At 34.0% G+C, this 21,667-nt stretch overlaps 1 protein-coding gene across 1 annotated transcript in view; it reads right to left on the bottom strand.

Annotated features, from left to right (window-relative positions):
• Positions 1–21,667, bottom strand: part of GRID2 (glutamate ionotropic receptor delta type subunit 2) — a 1,398,327-nt gene that overhangs the window by 994,958 nt on the left and 381,702 nt on the right. The gene's annotated exons all lie outside the window — the stretch shown is intronic.

Below are 21,667 nucleotides of genomic sequence, written 5' to 3' on the forward strand. Positions count from 1 at the left end.
TCCACTGTCTGCGACATGCCCTACGATGGTAGCTTGCAAGAACCATCTCTCTGATTGTCATAATCCCATGGGACTCAGGAATTAAAGCTCCACCAGCCACCAAAACCAGGTGATCAAGAGGTGTCCCCTGGGTAGCAACCACAAAACCTGGAGAACCAGACATAAAAGCTAGGGCATCTGACATATGTAAAGCTCCCTGTCAGGAAACACTGGTACTCTGGAGCATGGCAGAGGATGAGTGTGAAGACAGTGCCTGTTCCCTGAGGAAGATTATAGTCAGCCCTGTAAGAGATATTTTTTTTTTAAAGATTTTATTTATTTATGTGACAGAGAGAGAGCGAGCACAAGCAAGGGGAGCAGCAGGCAGAAGGAGAGGGAGAAGCAGGCTCCCCAGTGAGTAGGGAGCCTCACGTGGGGCTAGTTCCCAGGACCCTGGGATCATGACCTGAGCCAAAGGCAGACAACTGACTGAGCCACCCTGGGGCCCCCTGAGAGATAATTTTAAGCCAAATTTATTTTGTACAATTCTTTTATATTAAGTCAGAGATAAATTCATTATTTCTTTAAGAATGATATTTTAAAAATTACTTTCATAATATATTACAAAAGAGGTAGCACTTTATAGTGGTACCAATGAAATATTATCTGTACCCAAAACATGTGATACTATTTCTAAGCCAAAGTTGATATTGGCTTTTATTTGTATAACATTTTTTCTCATATAATGGGATTAGACTATAATAAAAGTATAAGGACTGGTAGTAGATAACATGGCAGAAAGTTAAGTTATTGAAGACATCAATTCTGAAATAAATATTCCTAGCCTGTTCTTATAATGATTCTTTAAAAAATAAGCAAATTAACTCAAAAGTTAACCTCTACTCTTGAACATGTATATTATTTCTTTCATATAATAATCAATTTTATAAATGAGTATTTACTATTCATAAATCTCTGTGCCATACATTATGGATATATAAAAGTAAGTCAATATTCTTGACCTGCAGTAGGGGGCTGGTAAAATATAACCAGGAGCTACTAAGAAGACTTCAGCACTTTAACTGAGAAAATTAGAAACTCTGTGGGAAAACAAAAACAAAAACAAAATAAATTATCATTTCTATTCTAAGGGGGAAAAAAGAGTTCAAAAGTTGTTGTTTTTTTTTTAAGATTTATTTATTTATTTGAAAGAGAAAGAGAAAGTATGAGCAGAGGGAGGGGCCGAGGGAGAGGAGGGAGAGAGAATCCTCCAGCAGACTCTGCACTGAACACCAAGCCCAACATGGGGCTTGATCTCAGGACCCTGAGATCATAACCTGAGCTGAAATCAAGAGTTGGACACTTAACCTACTGAGCCGCCCGGGTGTCCCAAGAGTTCAAAAGTTTTTATATGTAAGAGTTTGAATGAATAAGACAAGAGTTGAAGTACATGTAAGGCTGGAGTTAGGGGAGGTGAACAGCCTAAGCAAAGTCTTGCAGGCATGAAAGTATGTAAAATCTCATGTGACTAAAAAGCAAAGAAATTGCAGAAGGATGTAGTAAAGATTCAAATCTGGGAAACTAAATTAGGGTAGACTGAGAACTGCTAAAGATGAACTTTAATTTGGATGGCATGGAAAAGTCACAAATATATTTTATTATAGAAATTTTGATCCAACTCATGATTTAGGAAGATGGGTCTAACAAGGAGGTCTACGGGAAGTTATTACATAGTCCAGAAGGATTAAATGTACAGCAATTGCAGTTAGAATGGAAATTAATACTATTACTATCTAAGTCCTATATGGTGCTTAAAATGTAAGCATGTTTTATGTGCCTTACATTTAATGTATTTGATCTCGTAATACCCTATGAGCTAAGTATAATCCTTTGTCCCAGTTTATAGTGAAAGGAACTGAGACACAGAGAGGTTATGGGATTTGTCTCATATATACCATCAGAGATGGAGTTTGAATTTGAACTCAGGTATCCTGCCTCAGAATTCCCATTCTTAATTCCTGTACAACACTGTAAATATGTAGATCACATATGAGAAGAATTATAAATACAGAATCAAAATTATTTGGTAAAATCAGGAATGGTGAAGGTCAGTGTTACCAGATAAACCTGTGTTACTCAATGTTACTCAGATAAATCTGACAGTAATTATGGAAACAGCAATCTGATATTGGAAACACAAGAGAAAGGTATAGTTTACACTGGAGGGGAGGAAGGTGAATTTGGTTCTGGAGGTGTACAGTTGCAGTTAATTATGTAAGAAGAATAATCTTTCTTTGTTTTAATGCTTTGACCTAACATTTCAGATGTTTCAGTCAGTGATAAGAGCCCTGGAATTGAAATATTAATTAGTGCCACAATTAAGAAATGCCAAGACCACGAGAAAGTCAAATCATTTGGAGAATGGTGACCAGCTAGAAGAGCTTCAAGTACTTGAAAAGACTAAAGAGGGTCATATTGACATGTATAAAGAAGCAGAAATTAGCACAACATCTATGTTGATCCATAAAGAAAAATGCAGAAAGGCATATCTGTCTCACTGACACATTTTTATTCCTCATCTCCAGTCCCTGTGCCACACAGTTAAATTTCCTTTCAATGCATTACACACAATTGACCACTGTCCTTACAATAAACCTCTTTTTTACTTGAGCTGGTTTCAGTATCTGTTCTTTGCCTTCAAATGAGCACTAACTAAAACATGATCCAAAGCAGAGGGGAAAAAAAAATCCAAAAAAGAAAGAACAGTCTCTTATGCAAGTGCTATGGAAATTGAGTTGTAATAGGATTAACTTGATATTTTATTCTATACTAAAGTTTTCTTCAACTCTTACAAGAATATTAGGATGGTAACATCTTTCTTTCATGAAGATCTGAAAAAGCTAGAAGGTAATTGTTACACTTAATTGTGAGAAAGGGACTGGCAGGACTAGTAGGGAGAGGTAGATAGCGGGCTCCACGATCAGACTCACAGAAATCCCCAAAATGTGGAGGTGTAAGGAAACCAGAGGTAAAGGAACACTTCAGACCACCCTGCCCTGAATGTCTGAGGAGTAGTCTTATTTATGACAGTCTCCTATGGTCAACAGAAAATAAATAGACCCTAAAAAGAAGTAAGCCATTAAAGATGTTATCACTAGGGGCACCTGGGTGGCTCAGTCGTTAAGCGTCTGCCTTCGGCTCGGGTCATGGTCCCAGGGCCCTGGGATCAAGCCCCACATTGGGCTTCCTGCTCAGCGGGGATTCTGCTTCTCCCTCTCCTCTGCCTTCTGCTTGTGTTCCCTCTCTTGCTGTGTATCTCTCTGTCAAATAAGTAAATAAAATCTTTAAAGAAAAAAAGATATTATCACTAGTCCTGCTTACACAAAGGGGCTATCAAGTAGAGAAGTCAAAAAGATTTAAGTTCCCTGGTTAACTTTCTATAGGGGACCAACCCTAAAAGCCCTCAGTGGCAACCCTGTCGGGACCCCTCTCACTGCAGAGAGCTTCTCTGTATCCTCACTCGATAACCTTCTATCGCTTTACTCACTCTCCTTTGTCTGAGAGATTCATTCTTTGACTCTGTGAGACAAGAACCTAGCTCTCCCACTTCAACTGGACTGGTCACTCTTATATTGAAAGTTATCACTTTCAGCATACTTATTAACTTTAGAATATTGGTAAATACAGTATCAATGAAGAAGACTAAGTGATGCAACATGTTACATGGGAGAAAGAAGTCAGAAAACAATTTTTCCATTTTTCTTCTCCAACTCTTTTTCCCTTGTCTGATTATCTTTTTCCATTTTTTAAATGTTAGTATGCCTATCATTAAATTCTTCATTCGTTTCCTTGCTAAACCTAGAGTGAGGTAAAATGCAAATATAATTGTAAATTGAAATTTGTGTAGTTTTCTAAGAATCTCATGTAATTGCTCTTTGCCAAAACCCTTTACTGAAGTCACAAGAAGGCTTAGTTTAAGAAATCAACATCTGTTTATTTATTGTATTCACTTCTCAATATAGGTATTAACAAATGGTAAAAGTTCACAAAGATTCGTAAAAAAAGATTAAAAACATGGGATCTGCACAATTTCCAAACTAGATTCAAGACTAGGTAACAGCACTGGTATAAAAAAAATAGGGGAAGAAGAAGAAAAAAAAACCTCTCACATTTATGTTTAAATGTGTTTAAAGTCATCATAGCAGAAATGATTAATTCAAATTCATAGCATAGAATTTTAGTCATCCAAAGGCTAAAGATGAAAAGTTTTAAAAGTCCAACATAATTTTCTGAAACCTTAGAACAATTTAAATTGGTTAATTAAGTTAAATGATATGGACCGTACAGAAAAAAATAAGAAGAAACTCTCATGTTCTAGGGTATCTTGAGAAGACCACTGGGATAGAAAACTCCTTGGACATGTGCCATAGAAGAGATATTAAATGACATGAATATGTCTGGAGAAAGATAACTAGATAGGAGTATCTAGTGGGCTGTGCCACTTGTCGGCCCTTCAAATCTCCGTGTTCCCTTTCTTTTTCCAAATATCATCTATTGATGGACAGTTTATGATTTTGAATTATTTAAGAATATCAGAGTGTTATGTCAATAAGTTCTAATTTTTTTTTATTTTATAAATTCTTTATTTAAATTCAATTTAATTAATATATATTGTATTATTAGTTTCCGGGGCAGAATTCAGTGATTCATCAGTTGCATATAACACCCAGTGCTCATTACATCATGAGCCCTCCTTACTGCCCATCCACCAATTACCCTATCCTCCCACCCGCCCTCTGGTAGCTCTCAGTTTGTTTCCTAGAGTTCAGCATCTCTTACTGTTTATCTCCCTCTCTATTTTCATCTTATTTTATTTTCCCTTCCCTTTCCCTATGTTCATCTGTTTTGTTTCTTAAATTCCTCATAAGCAAAATGTTTCTATTCAACTTACCAACTGGAACTAAAGTTTAAAAATATTAACAACTGTTCTAATTTCATTTAGTTTTTTTCCAAAATTAAAATAACTAAAAAACATGTACAGATGAAATATACTTTCACATTCCTTACCTAGCCAACACATAGTAGATGAAATATTAAAGCAAATGGAAAGACTGCTACAACCAGAAGAACGATATAAGAAATAGCCTATATTCTTGTGACTTCTGAAAATATTTTTCAAGAGTATTAACCTGGAAGTTAATTTTTTTTAAAGATTTTATTTATTTATTTGTCAGAAAGAGAGAGACAGAGAGCAAGCACAAGCAGGGGGAGTGGCAGGCAGAGGAAGAGGGAGAAGCAGACTCCCCACTGAACAAGGAGCCCGATGTGGGACTTGATCCCAGGACCCTGGGATCATGACCTGAGCTGAAGGCAGACACTTAACCGACTGAGCCATTCAGGCATCCCTGGAAGTTAATTTTTTTCTTGTGAAGTTACTCAAAATATTCTCTTAAATCACTTCTTCATAGTAAAACTGAAACAAGAGAGAAAAAGAAATTAGAGAAGGAAAAAATTACCAGGAAACTGACAATTGCAGCTGGTATTTTGGAGCTCATACACTAAAGACAGAAAACTTCCTATGTCTCAGCACTGTACAGATTTCCAGAGTATCAATTTAGAAACAAGAGAACAAAATTGCTTGAAATGGGAGCACCTGGGTGGCTCAGGAGGTTAAGGGTCTGCCTTTGACTCAGGTCATGATCCCAGGGTCCTGGGATCAAGCCCTCTCTCTGTCAGGCCCCCTGCTTGCAGGGAGTCTACTTCTCCCTCTGCCCCTCTCCCTGCATGTGCCTGGGCTCACTCTCTCTGTCTCTGTCTCTCTCAAATAAATATAATCTTTAAAAAAATGATTGAAATGCACTAAATGAAGACAAAGACTTGTCTGAATTTTACATAAACAAAAATACTGAGAATATTCTATTTTGCTAAAGACCTGATAGATAGGTCTTATTACACTGCAATATTACACTGACTGGAATTAAATACAGAACAGTGGAGATATAACCATACTATTCCTGTTAAACATAGCTTAGCCATAACTGAGTATGAGTGTATGACGTGAAAGAGGATTGAATGTAAACATGACTATACAGTCATGAAGTGCTTACATGAGTTATCACTTATGGCTTACTCTATAAATGGTATTCTCAGTAACTTAATTTGTTACATTTTAAGACCTTAATTTTTTTAATGTGTTTTTAATGGGTAGACACTTATCCCTGATAAAATCACACATACCTATGATTCCTTTCTTTTGGGACTGCCCTGAAGTCTACCTAAAAAAATTACTATCTACTCACTTCTACACACTTGATCATACTTAAAAAATAGACCATACTTAAGAAGTTGAATTATTTTAATATTGACGTCCTTTTAAAATGAGGATTTGTATCACAAAATTTACTTTTTTTCACTTTATGATTCTACAGTACAAATTGCACATATTAATATTCATACAGAATCTGCCTTTATCATGGTATAAGAGCTAGAAGTCATAAATGGTTGCTTCCTACACATTAAAATGCCTATTTTTTGTTTAATCATATGAAAACACTACAGAAATATTTTAAATAAAAACTAGGAGTTTCTCACCTGGACATTGGTTTTGTCTGCCTGGAATGTTCTCTGCCTCTCCCCTCCCCATCTCTTGTTTTGCCAAGGCAAACGTTCTTTAGAAATTTTCCTGAATCATCCTATACTATAGTGATGTCTTCCTTCTATAAAATTTGTCACATACAATTCAATATCTGTAATTACACTATCTTTGCAAGAGGTGATCCATTGGCCTTGCTGGGAAAAAAGTTTATTAGGTTTTATAAGCCAGGTCAAGGTTTAGGATAATAATGAATTATGCATAATTACATTCCCCAGGAATTGCTGTCTAGTATGGAGAGAAAAGCAAATATTTGGGAGCAGTACTCTAAATGGACACAATCTTAAGTACCTGTCTGTTGTTAATGAGACACATACGATCATGCCTGGTAATGATATTCAATGGAAAAGATGAAATGGGTGAGAAATCATGAGGATATTCATTTGCCAGTTCCTGGGACACAACTCAACACTTTCACTCTTTTTCTTTTTTTAGAAATATAGTAGTTTCCTACTGCTGCTGTACTATAAAAAAAATCTACAAATTTAATGCCCTAAGAGAACACTTATGTTATGGTTCTATAGTTCAGAAGCCCAAAATGGTCTTATGGGGTTAAAATCAAGGTATCTACAGGGCTGTGTTTCTTCTGGAGGTTCTAGGACATAATTCATTCCTCACCTTTTCCAACTTCTAGAGACTTCTCACATTCCTTAGCTCACAGTCCCTTCCATCTTCAAAACCAACACTCCAACTTCTGCATCCATTGTCCTCTCCTCTGATTCTAACTATTTTGACCCCCTTTTTAAATTATAAGAACACGGTGGTTAAATTCAGATAATCTAGGATAACCTCTCAATTTTAATATCCTTAACTTAATTACATCTGCAAAGTCACTTTTGCTGTGTAAATTAATATATAGGCAGGCTCCAGTGATTAGGGAGTGGATATATTATTCTGCTTAACACATGAAACTTCCTTCATTTGCAGCCAGTCCAATGCTAGGACTTTTAAGTTACAAAGTATTTCTTTCTGACTTTTAAATTTATAAATATGGTTGTTCTGTTTTCAAGTGATTTCAAGATACAAACTGACAACAGCTTCACTGGTAATTGATTGAGAAAAAGTATATCAAGTGAGCTAAGCAACAGACATCGGAACCCATCTGAAAGATGGTTCATGATGAAGAGAGGGCAAAAGGCATATAACATCCCTGAGGTACTAGTAACCCCTAACAACAAAAGCAGGGGAAAAACAAATGGTCAACTAATAAAGATTGCAGGACATGAAACTCCACTATAGTTTGTAACAGTCATAATGATTTACAAGAAAAATACAATCTTAATAATAGTCAGACCTCGGGCGCCTGGGTGGCTCAGTTCGTTAAGTAACTGCCTTCCACTCAGGTCATGATCCTGGAGTCCCAGGATCGAGTCCCACATCGGGCTCCCTGCTCGGCGGGGAGTCTGCTTTTTCCCTCTGATCCTCTTCCCTCTCGGGCTCTCTGGCTCTCATTCTCTCTCTCTCAAATAAATAAATAAAATCTTTAAAAAAAAATAATAGACCTCCAGGAACCTACAGACAGTAGTTTATAAGATTTCCATTTGATTGAAATTAGAAACCTGGGGGGCTCAGATGGTTAAGCATCTGCCTTTGGCTTGGGTCATGATCCCAGGGTCCTGGGATCGAGTCCCGCATCAGGCTCCCTGCTCAGTGCAGAGCCTGCTTCTCCTTCTCCCTCTGCCATTCCCTCTGCTTGTGCTCTTCTATCTCTCTGTCAAATAAATAAATAAAATCTTTAAAAAAAAAGAAATTAGAAACCATAAATGGCCTTCCATGAATGTGCTATGAATTGGTAAAGCAATGTTTTGTCTTTCTTGACCCTTGATATAGATCAGACACTTCACCTTCTGACAGAAATACACATATACACATACAGAAGAGAGACAGACAGAGATAGAGAGAAAAGTAAAAGAGTGGTTATTCTGACTTCCTCTGTGAGTATGTCTCTGTTTAAAACCAATCCCATAGGTAGAACAGGTCACAACTTTTCTCAGATTCTGTGTTATAAATAAGATTCTGATGTATGCCAGTTACTGTACGTGGCCTTCCAGCTATAAGTCTGGCAGTGGGACGGGTGCACAGCAAACACACAGGCACATGAAACAACATCAAAAAGATATGGGCTTTATCTATAAACAGCTTATAGTTTTGTGGGGAGAAAGAATGCAAATACATATGTAAAAGCTGCACATAAAGGAGTATCACTATGGTCCTAATAATTCTTAAAGGGGACAGAACCTCAACAACCATTCAAAATCTTGGTTAAAAGGCTGAAAATGTTTTCATGTGTCTGTTAGCCATTTGTATGTCTTCTTTGGAGAAGTGTCTGTTCATGTCTTGTGCCCATTTTTTGACTGTATGTGGAACATAAGCAATAGCATGAAGGACAATAGAGGAAGGGAGGGAAATCTGAAGGGGGAGAAATCTGAGAGGGAGATGAACCATGAGAGACTATGGTCCCTGGGGAAACAAACTGAGGGTTTCAGAGGGGAGTGGGTTGGGGGGAGGGGGTAACAGGGTGATGGGTATTAAGGAGGGCATGTGTTGTGATGAGCACTGGGTGTTATACGTAACTAATGAATCATTGAACACTACATCAAAAACTAATGATGTACTTACTATACAGTGGCTAATGGAACATAATAAAAAAAAGGCTGAAAATTAAGCAGTCATATCGAAGTCTATAATAATGTCTAGAATAAATATACAGAGAACAACATTCATGTACCACTAACAATAAAATTCAGCCTAAGATCTCCAGGCTAAGACAATAGTAGTCCCTGACTCTAGTGTCACATTTATCACTCTGCTATGAAACATCTGTTTTCACGTCAATTGTTTATTTACTTAGGACTTTTTTGAAGGCAGAGAATTGTCATTTATATCATTATAACTCTACCAAGTATTATGTGTGGACATAGTGCACATTCAATAATAGACTGGTAGAGAAAATAATGAGCAACTATATTCTACAGGTTTGAATCAGTAGTCATACAATTTAAAGTCTGTTTTAAACTTATTCTTTGAAATTAAGCATATATGTAAACATAAAATGACAGAGTGATAAAAGATTTATACTCACAATTGCCATTTTCAAAATTTGCTCCTGTTTTTGAAGTTATTTGCACATTTAAAGTGAAGAGGATGAGGTGCTGACTACAATATACTAAAAATTGCTGATTTCATGTATTTCATTGTAAATTGTATTCTATTGAATCCTTTCAAAGAAGCCCTCTCAACTTCTCTCACTTTCCCCATTTTTACTAATTTTTTCCCTGCTCTATTCAAAGGGACAAGACAATATACTCTAAGAATTTCTAGGACAGTGCTTTAAAAATTTACAAATAATAAAATGTATTTCTATTATTACTTTATTTCTGTGCTTCCAAACACTCCTTTCAATTAATGAAATTGTGGTTACCAAATAATCAAGTTGAAATATAACTATTAATGTCTTTATAAAACTAGCCACCAAAATAATTGCTCCATTGGGAATAAAAGCATTTATCTAGAGTCTCCTATTTATTATTATGCTTTTTCAAGAGAACAAAGGTGTATAAGAAAAATCAGCTTTCCTAGTTATTTTAATTATTCAAGATTAGTAGAAGAAAATTACATAGATTCCTACTCAGATTAATGCCAAAAAGCACTGTATCAAATTGCAACTTGAAGATGAGTGTATGTATACATCACATAGAAAAGATACATTAAAATACATGTATCATTCCTATTTTTTTCATCCAACTTCTATGCTTTTTTTGAATACAGTATAGTAAGGATTTTTCCTAGGTTGCAAGATACAGAGTAGATAGAAAGCTTTTGCTAATTATGAACACAGAGAATTATTTACCAAAAAAAAAAAAAAAGAAAAGGCTGAGTAAGTTTTCCCAAAGTTGCTTGAACAAAACAAAAAACAAAACAAAACAAAAAACCTATGAGAGCATTTCTTCTCTAAGTGTTTTGTTTTAGTATCTAAATTCAAAAGCTTTTATTCACTTCAAGTTGTATTAAAAGTAAACAAAACAACAATAGATACTTCCTTTTATTGGGATTTATTCTCAGAGCAAAGCTAGGCTATCCAATTACACATCATCTAAAATTTTAAGTAGTACATAAATTATAATCCCTAAAATTGGAATTAGTATTTTTCTACTTGCATTCTACATCTCCTCCAATTTTCACTGAATTCAATGATAAAAATGCCATCATTCTATTTTTGCATAATATATTAGTATTCAAACCCACCTTTTTTACTTAGTGTAATTTTTGATAGATAGATGAGCTAGGTTCTGAATAATTTACTATCTGCTGCAAGGATCTGAAATAACAGCTTTGTACTCTGATTTAATTGACTGTTTATTTACTTGCACCAACCAAAACCAAGGCTCATCTCTATTGGCACCTTAAGATTACAGAAACATCATTAATGAACTCGGGAACATTTTCTTCTGTTCTGCTAAAAGACCCTGTGTTATTATTACTTTAGACTTATTTTACACCCATCACGGAAATAGCTTAGCACCTTTTCTAAAGACACACCTTAACTCGCTCAGCATGAACTAAGTAAAACTGTCTTCAAATCTGTTTAAAAGAAAATGATTTATATATAAAGTATAAGAACATAACGTAAATTAATAAAGAAAGTAGTAACAACATGAAGATAAAATTAACTCCATTAAATTCTATTAATTTTTGTGTGCTTAATCTAAGTCAAAGATGAATCCAATAAAGTGTCATTCATAGTGGGGGACAAATCAATGCAACTTTATATTACCATTCAGTGGGTGGGTACCAATATAACTTTTCCTGTGGAGAGAAAAAAATAAGCTCCCTTTAAAAATAGCTGAGATCACAATTACTATGACAATTTTGCTTCCCACCTCTTTTGTGTAGTAGTTTATGCTTATAATCAATAGATGAAATGGAGTGTTGTAGAATGTAAACATTTTTGAGGAGTATATTATCCCAGGTACTATTGAAAGACAGAAAAAAAAATAAAAAGGAAAACCTTTAGTAGGAAATAAAAATTGGAGTTCTATGCAGTATTTTTTTCTCCAAAGTTGGATTTCTCAAAATCCTTTTTCCAATTTAATCCTTTTAAAAAAATCTTTTACTAAACTCAAGGATACTTTAGCAACTATTAGTAGACCTAACAAATATCCTCTTATGCTCATCTTAAAGTGGCATAAATGATTACCCATATTATTATTTCCAAGCTTCAATATTACAATAAATTCTAAAGAATAAGAGTATTGTTTTATTGTTGTTGTTGTTGTTTTGAGGTTTTAGTATATTGGAAATCCAAAATAACAAGAGGAGTCAAATGGTATTAAAACCCTTTATAAAGGGTCTTATTCATTTTGGGTTTTTTGCTTTATATGTTATAATATTAAGCAGTATCTGGCAAATGAAAATTCTGAGATCATATTTCAAGAATGAATAGTGTTACTGTTTTGACCTTGCACTGATTATTAGCAGGTAAACTAGCTTACTTTTGTTTTCTATAGTAGATAAAGTCTATTAGCATTTTCCAAAAGGCGTCTTGTGGTCAAATAAGTTTGGAAAATATTAACATACACATCAAACTTCTGGAAATTCTGAACTTTTGAAATCCTATACATTTTAGCCCATTATGCAAAGAAATACTGCAGTAAATGCAAAAACTAAACAAATGGAAACGTATCTCTTATCTTGCAAAGGTGCTTTGCAAAATGTTATCTAAGTCACCCAATCAGTACTCAAACGAATATCAACCAAAATCAGGGAATCAATAGTAAAAGTATAAGTGAACCCTAACAGATAATGCCCCAAGAAGAAATTCCTTTAATAGATTTTCTCAATATAGTTATATTGGGAATATATTACATTCAGCACTTTTCTGAGTGTTCTGAGGATATAGGTATAGTACATGGTTTGGAACTTACTAAAGAAATGAAAATTATGTGTCTAAGTGCCTGGTGAAGGCATTTTCTTAAATTTCTGTAAGTCAAGAACAGCAAAGTTCAATATGTCAAAGGATGAATCATGGAGAAAGGTAGTCCTTAATTTATACTACCTGAATTTAGGTAGTCTAGAAGGTGAATAATATAAGTAAGTAGCCCTGAAGAGGGCTCCCAATGATCTTTGTCTCCTGGTATTCACATCTTTGTGTATTTCACTCCACTTGAATATGGGCTGGACTTACTGATTAATGTCCAATAAATAAAAACAACATAAAAGATGGACAGTCACTTCCAAAATTAGGACTATGGATTTTGTCATGGTATGTTCTTCTGTTTGGTCTCCCTTTCTCTTGTATTCCTCACCTGAGGGAAGTCAACTCTGATTCTGAGGCAGTCCCCCTTCGACAGGTTCACATGGTAAGGGACTGAGGTTTCTCCACAACCACTTGAGTAAGCTTAGAAGTCGGTAACTCCTTCAATCCCTTATCAAGCTTTCTGATGAAACCACTTGACTGCAACCTCATGAGAAACTTTGAGCCAGAGGCACCCTGCCAAGCTGCTCCTGGTTCCTGGACAACCAGAATTGGTGATATAATAAATACTTGTTGTTTCAAGCTGCTAAATTTGGGGTAATTTGTCATTCATCAACAGAAGAATAAAACAGGTGAAAATGTGTTAAGTAGGTGACTGGAAAGTTGTAAGACACTCAATCACATCACACTCTGAACCAAAAATATTCCATGGCTCTCATTACCAAAGATTTGTGTGATCTGTCCCAAGTTGTCTTTCTAGTCTCATATAACTCCACTTCCCTGTCTATGTCTCCTAATCACCAACCAAATCAGAGCAGTTTGAACTCCTTGAATATGTTCCATACCTCCTTGCTTCTTTCTGGGTTTTTCCTCATCTGTTGCTCTTTCCCTCTCCCACAAATCATATTTAATCTCTAAAGGTGAATAATATAAGTAAGCAACTTATACTGGTATATTGTAAAGGGTCTTCAAGTCACAAGGAGCTAGTTCTAGATGGATCACTGAGTCTAAATTGCTTTACTTGTAAAATGGGGATACTAATGAATAATCATCAATGACTTTGTAAAATAAATATTGGAATGAATGCAAAAAGGTAAGAATTGTGCCTGGTACAAAGTAGTTCTTTTATAAATAATTTTTTTTCCCCTTCCTCTATCAGTCACCCCAGTCCCAGTTGGAATTCATATTATTTTTCCATTCATGTTCACATAGCAATTTGTACAAATTTATATAAATGTGTAGATATATCACAATGTTACTAGTGTATCACTAATGTGACATATACAACACATACATACCAACATACCACATACATACCTTTAATACATAGTTGTGGTATGTGTCTTGTTTATAGGCTTACTAAGTATTGAGTTTCTTGAAGACACAGTTATCTTGTAGAAAATTTTATACCCATTTTTTTTCAGCATCATTCTCTATATGTAGTAGTAATAAAACAATTGTTATAATTGTTTGTTGAGTCAAATAGATTCATAGGAAAAACTGATTCGATAGATAATACGAGAGTAAATGTTGGAGGGTCTTGAATAACAAGATGATTTGGATTTGAGGTCAGAGATGATAGGTTATTTTGAAGAGGAGTTGCTTAGAGAAATAGCTTTTTATACAAGTTAATCTGGCCAACGGTGCAGAAATACTGAAAAGTTAGATTCTAGAGGATAGCTAAACCGAAGGATATCAGTAAGCTAGGATGCAAAATTTTCTGGCAGGCACTTGAAAGAAACAGTATTATGCTTATTATCCAGGGATCAAAATTCAGTTGACTTAAGATGTTTGTTATAGCTCACATAAAGTAGTAGCCTTTCTGTTCCTGGAGGGTTTTTGTATTGTTTGCTTATTTGTTTAACAGCAAGTCATTTAGCATCAATTCATATTGAGATTTATTCAGTTGGCAAAGAAACCCAGAAACAAATTACAACTCCATTTTGTAAACCGAAATACTTTTATTGTTATACAAACTTTTTTATTGTTGTTGTTTTGTTTGGCTGGTCTATGATTTAGCATTTAGTAAGTATGTGATAAATACTGATAACTAGATATCTGTATCTATAAACAAACACATAAATTAAGCTTTAGTAATAAAAGAAACTTAACTAAAAATTTGGTAATTAGATATATTATTGAATAACTAGATAACTGAGAATATTATTACTTAAAAGATTGGGAGCCTACATTTTCTTATAAAAATGAAGGAAATTTTTATTTATTAAGACAATGCTAATTTATTTTATTTTTTCCTCAATGAGTCCAAAGAACTCCAAGTCTGAATTATGATCAACATTTTTACTGAAGAAACCTGAGAAATCAAACTTGCAATTTCATAGACTGACTGTCTAGAATCAATACTCAGTGATCCCAGACAAGAGCAACAATTTTTTTTTTCTTAAGTAAACTCTACACCACACAAGGGACACAAATTCAGGACCCTGTGATCAAGAGTCCCATGCTCCACTGAATGAGCCAGCCAGGTGCCCCATGGAGTAACAAAATTATCTCACTAGAGTCAAATCCATTTTATGGTAGGTAGAATTGATTTTCAATCTGAGTCCTTATTAGCTTAACCAATATGGATTAACTGCTTTAGCAACTTAACAAAAGAAAGGCCCCCGACTCAATCTACTTGTTTTCATAAATTGCTTTGTAATTACAAAAATTAATTTTGTTCAACTGCATCCAACATACCTTTTTTTTTTCATTTGAGCCTCAAAATATATTAGAAATACTTTTTTGGTATCATAAGTTCCAAATAATTTTTAAATTATTATATTCTGTACATTCAGATACATATATCAGCATAACAATATATTTTTTTTAATTTTACATTTCTTTTATATCAATGTGTAAAGCAAAGAAAAAAATAATTGAATTGAAAATTCTACTGTATATAATTCTGAAAAATCAGATTGCTTCCCTGAACAGATACTGTAGGAAAATGGTTTTCAGTATCTTACTGAAATACTACTTGACAGTTATTAAGTATCAAAAAGTACTATAGAACACACCATAAACTCAAAGGGTATTTACTGTTGCTGGTAATATTAAGCTGAAGATAGATCACATCTCGGACAAGAATAGAAAAGAATAGTACATTTAATTTGCCTGGGATATTGAAAAGTCAGATGTGAGTTGATTATACACACAGGTAGAACCCTTCAAAATTGCTGATATTTAACCCCTTTTCACCTACAAATAAGAGTTTTAGATGTGTTCTCAATCATTGAATGAGATTCATTATTCTTTAGCTCCCTTCCTGATTTCCTAACCTATTCATCAATCACTATACCAACCAAGAAGCTAATCAAACAAGGATTATTGAACCAATTTCTTACATTTTAAGTCATTCTGTGAGCCATGGTTTTTCAGGATAATTTCCATTTTCCCTATAGTCTTTTATTATTTCTTTCATTCAACAAACATTTTCTGGTGTAGTTACTAAGCTCCAAGCATTATGAGGTGTTCAGCATATAACTGAAAACTAAAACAGACATGATTCCTTCTTTTTAGGATTATACATTCTATTGAGATATAGGTCTACCATGTTCCATCTAACTACTTATTGTCTAAATAGGCACTGTCTTTTCCCACTTATATATCTTTACTTAAATCTTTCTTTGTAAAATATTTTCACCCTTGTCTCCTTTTATTCTAATACTATTCATATCTGCAGGACAAATGAAGTATTCTGCTTATTCCAAAACATTATTTGATCCTCCTCTCAGAAATGATCTTAACTTTTAGAGGGAAAAAAGATAAAAGGGAGAAGTTACTTATATTTATTGAGCTCTACCATGTGCCAAGAATTATACCAGATAAACCACATATATAATTTCATTTAATCTTTATTACATTGTCATCCTCATTTGTGTGATCAAAAGTAATTTAAAAGTACATAAGTGGAATTAAAGCTAGAATTCAGATTCTAATCTGCTCAATATGAAGTTAGTTCTTTATCCACCAAAGCTATCTATCTGAACTGCTATAGCATTCCGGTTTGTTCCTTTTTTTTTTTTTTTTAATTTCTTGTACCACATGTGCCTTATATTACAGATAATTACATTCTTCTTACTTTACTTACAGTAGGTGCTAATAAAAACTTTTTTAATAAAGAAAAAAATGGGTCACTATGCTTGAAATGCAGTTATTATTTGTGCTGAATTCTCAATAAGAAAATTAGGAAAGTAATTCACTCCTTCTACTTATTTTTTTAAGATTTTATTTATTTATTTTTGAGAGAGAGAGAGAACAAGCAGGGGGAGAGGCAAAGGGAGAAGCAGGCTCCCTGCTGAGCGAGCCAGATGCAGGACTGGATCCCAGGACCCTGAGATCATGACCTGAGCTGAAGGCAGATGCTTAACCAACTAAGCCACCAAGGTGCCCCTCTTTTACTTATTTCCAAAGTAATATTGCTAAAATGGAATTTTGGTCAAATCCCTACCCTGGCATAATGACCACTACAGTTTAGGGAATACATTATAGGGAGTCAAATGACTGCCAGGAATCTGGTCTGAAAACGTGGGTATATAATGCTTGCAATCCCCAGCACGTAACTCTAGGAAGAGGAAGAGAATATGAGGCATGCTAATGAGTTCAGTTTTGATCTGTTGAGTTTGATGTCTGTGAATGGGTATGTCCAACAGAGATGGGTTTCTGGGCATGGAGTTCAGTAAAGAGCACTTGGCTGGAGAAACAGGTTTGTTAATCAAATAATATTTTCTATTTTATTTTAAACTTTAATAATTATTTTGATTCACATATAAATTAATACAATTATTTTTATTTCTAAATACAAATATAATTAAATTATTTCTAAAAATTATTCTCAGCATTTTTGAATAATCCCTTTCTTCATTTATTTACAATAAAGCACTATCATTCAATAAATGCCAATGTATACTAATGTCTGTTTTAGGATGAGCATGCCTTCTATAGCATTTTGAAAAGAAGTAGTGCAGTCAATAATAATAATAGTGAGCTTAACCATGCCATTGAAGAGCTTCCTCCAGATGACATCCATACAGTAAAAAACAATCTCTGATAGTTTCCCAACCAGCTGCAACTTCATAAACTCTGCCATCATTTGATACATTTCTGTCTTTTCTACAAGATATAATGACATTTAAATAATTCAGTTAAATCAAGACATATTATGCTTATAGTACTTTTCATAATCTATCTATATTTATAGTACTTTTCTTAATCTATCTATATTTAGCCACACTGTAAAAGTACAGAGTGACCTTAGAAATGATTTTTCTCCTTGTGAACTTGTAAGGTTTCTAGGGCTTTCCTCTTTCTGTTATTATCATTCACAAACCACTTCTTTACTAATATATTTGACATCTTTTTTCTTTTGCCAAGGATTAACACCAAGATTTGGTGATTATTTACCTAATCCTTTCCTTTTTTGAAAATCAATATATTCTTTTGTAAGAAGAAAAGGGCAAGACATTCAAACATCAAATGCTAAATCAACCTCTAAGTTTCTTTCAAATCTTGAAATTCTATGCTTCTATAATCCTAGAACATTATAAAATACTACTTTGATATCCATGTCTGCACATGTTTTCATATTCTATAGAAAATAATATCTTTGGGAAAGTAAAAATTATTTAATATATGCTACATTTTCTTCCCTCTTATTTTAGGTTTCAATTTCAACTCTTTCCGTACTAACCTCATTTCTTAGCTCTTTGTAAATAGGCAATATGTAAGTAAAATACAAGTTGAGTAGATCTGTTTTTTCTCTCATCAGTGATCAAGTAGTAAGCCTAGCTTTTTGTTTTTCTAGAATACACATAATATAAAACAATTTGTTATACTCAACATTTTTCACTTAGCCCTCTGTCCATGTTTTAGAGTTTTTCTTACCGTTCTTATAATTTATTCTTCATTTTGTGTTTTCTCCCAGTTTTTGTATGTACTGCTATAAAAGCTAACCCTAACAGAACGCTCCATCTCTATACAGCTACATTAGTTTGTCTGTTTGCTTTCTTTCTCATTAAGGAATCTGTGAGGCTATAACAGATTTCATTTTTTAGGGCTTTGAGCATTGAAGCACACCTATCTTTGTCATGAACTTGCTTTGTTCAAAAGATTTTCTTAAATCTAGGGAAGATTTAGACTCTACAAAGCATTCATTTCCTCGGCTTTATGGCACCTGTGATGATATCATCTTCTCCCAAGATTCCTGTCACTTCTACTTTGCCAAATGATGTTTCCTTGATAGAATAAGATCCTGTAAAATAGCAGTCCTTATTCAACACTCTGAAAAGTAAAGCTCTCAGTAAGGCAAATATTATCAGATGATCTGCTTTTAAGTGAATAAGCCTTCAAGTAGATACCCAGATAGTTTATATTTATAGTTTAATCTAACTTGCTTCTTTGCCAATTTAGAATTATATGTTACTATTTTCCTCAGTCCCATTATCATAATTGAAATAAGTAATAAAGAAGTTGGACTCTTTTTCTTCTATCCAGTTTATCTAACCTATTAAGACATCTAAATTCTTGGGCTGCTTGGGTGGGCTCAGTCGGTTGAGCGTCTGCCTTCTGCCCAGGTCATGATCCCAGGGTCCTGGGATGGAGTCCAGCACTGCTTCTCCCTCTGCCTGCCACTCCCCTTGCTCGTGCTTTCTCTCTCTGACAAATAAATATATAAAATCTTTAAAAAAAATAAGATGTCTAAATCCTTATTTTTAATATTAAACACTGGATATAGTTGCAGTCTAACCCCTGGCTTCCGTCGAGCATACCTAGCTAAAATATATAGATTCATGTGAATCTCAGCAAAACAAATTGGAATTTAAATCCTTGTTCTTCAAATTCCATCACTTATTTAAAACTTTTATTCTGAATCAGGAATTTATTAATGAAAGCTAATATTTATATTCACCTACTATTTTAACTACCCGAAGCACTTTATGTTTATTATTAAATGTAATCTTTACAACACTCCTTGATGTCAGTATTATTATTATCCCCATTTTACAGGTAAGAAAACTGAGGCACAAAAGGTTAAGTAACTTGCTCAGGGTCATACAGTTAATTATGGTAGAGGTAGCTCTCACATTTGTGCTCTTGACTATTACAATATACTGCTATAACCAAGGTAATATTGACACAGAAATAGTATAGTAGCATACAATTTTATATTTGGTGAGTCCATGGGATAGAGGTTGAAAATCCTGTCCCTCAAGAGGCCCTTTACATTTAAGAAGCATAGACTCTGATTGTGGAGTCTGATAGCTACTTTTTTAAATAGGGGGTTAAAATGTCATTCAGGCCTACAACAAGAGTGAGGTAAGACAGGGCAGCAATATGTCAGCCCAGGAGTATTCAGGATCTCCAGAGCTGTAAAAGTGGAGCATCTAACTATGGTGGATAATGGGAGGTAGAGGGTGAGGGAAGGGGAGGGAAAGGTAAAAGAAGAAATTTGCAGCACGAAAATATTCTTTGTACTATATATATATGTATATATATATATATATATATATATGCTGTATGACAACTTGTCTCATCTTGTACAGAGAGCGCACTGACTTTTAAAATATTGTATGGTGTCATATTTTCATGTTTTGTAATTCTACTTCAAAAAGAATGTCTTACAGCACTATGCACCATTATAGTGTCAAATTAATTTTAACTGATGAGCCCTCATATATTTGAAAATGTCTGCTATATTACTGAAGTGAAGTGAGCCCAGTTTGGAAGGGAGAATACATCTAATTCACAGTATGGACAAAGGTAAAAGAGTCCCGATGGGTATTTAATACAGAAAACAATTTATGTTGAATATGCATAATTGCAATTTTAATAGTTATTTTGAATCTACTTATTTAACTGAGTTCACAAACATGATGTAATAAAAGGAAAAGTAATCTACCTTGACTTTAAAGCCTGGGATATAGGTCAGTAATTTTTAAGGGTCTAGTACTAGGACTATGTACGCTCTCCCATATTTTGTACATTAGTAGCACCATGGAAAGTAGACACATCCTGACCACTCATTATGTGAGCAATTTTATTATAATAGACTACAATTCAACAAGAAACAGCATTTCCGAAAGGCTGTTTCTTTTTAAAATACAGAAGTAGCTATTGAATGCCTCAAAGTACAAATTGATTGGATAGTAAAGATAGGAACGGTGGTTTTTAAGTTTCATGAAAAGATACACATTTCTGTCAAGTTTCTGAGCTGTGGGCATAAGATAGATGTTTAAGTGAATGGTTCAAAGAAAACTACCTTTTAAGTTTTATGTGGTTTTTTTTTTTGGTTCTTGTTTATTCTTGTTCAAATGCTGATACATCACAAACTTCTCTTATAACAACATATGCAATTACCAAACACTGTATGACACATGCACAAATTTTAGCTGTTCATCACCAACATTTCAAAATGTGGCTGGTGCAAGATACACAAAATGATTTACTGAAAATTTTCTTAAAGTAAAGGCACTTCAAATTTGCATATTTAAAAAGATTTTAAATTCCAATTTAATCCACACTGTATTAACCTGATTGAGTAAAAGCCAAATTCCTAAAATAATTACAATATGGGTGCCCACTAAGCTTTATTTCCCTTTAAGTTTCAAAAACTGAAAGATATCTTGGGTCAATCTTTAGGGTCTTCTCTATTACCTACAGTATGGCCTTGCTTATAAATATAGTATGGAACCAACCTCAAAAAAAGTACATGTGCCAGGCTAGGCATTCTATGGAAAAACAGAATAGTAAAATATCATTATTATCGTTAATCACTAATTTAGGAGTTATCTAAATAATTCACAAAATATTTACATTTTGGAAATAATACATGTAGTTTTTACATCTTTTCTATTCTTTTTTCATTATTATGAATGTTCACCTAAGAACTTATCATCATCATCATCATCAGTTCCTTATGTGACAACTTGGAAACAGTATTGTATTAAGTTATATTTTCTTTTAATCTAGTGATATTGGTGTTAAAACTTGATCATTAATTGTACTTCATGTTTTGTAAATTGTTTATGTCATTTGTCACATAAATAATTAGGGCTCTCTTA

Source organism: Eumetopias jubatus, unplaced genomic scaffold, assembly GCF_037043125.1.
Source record: "Eumetopias jubatus isolate StellerSeaLion01/CBP00866 unplaced genomic scaffold, mEumJub1_p1.0 scaffold_2, whole genome shotgun sequence".
Taxonomy (NCBI): domain Eukaryota; kingdom Metazoa; phylum Chordata; class Mammalia; order Carnivora; family Otariidae; genus Eumetopias; species Eumetopias jubatus.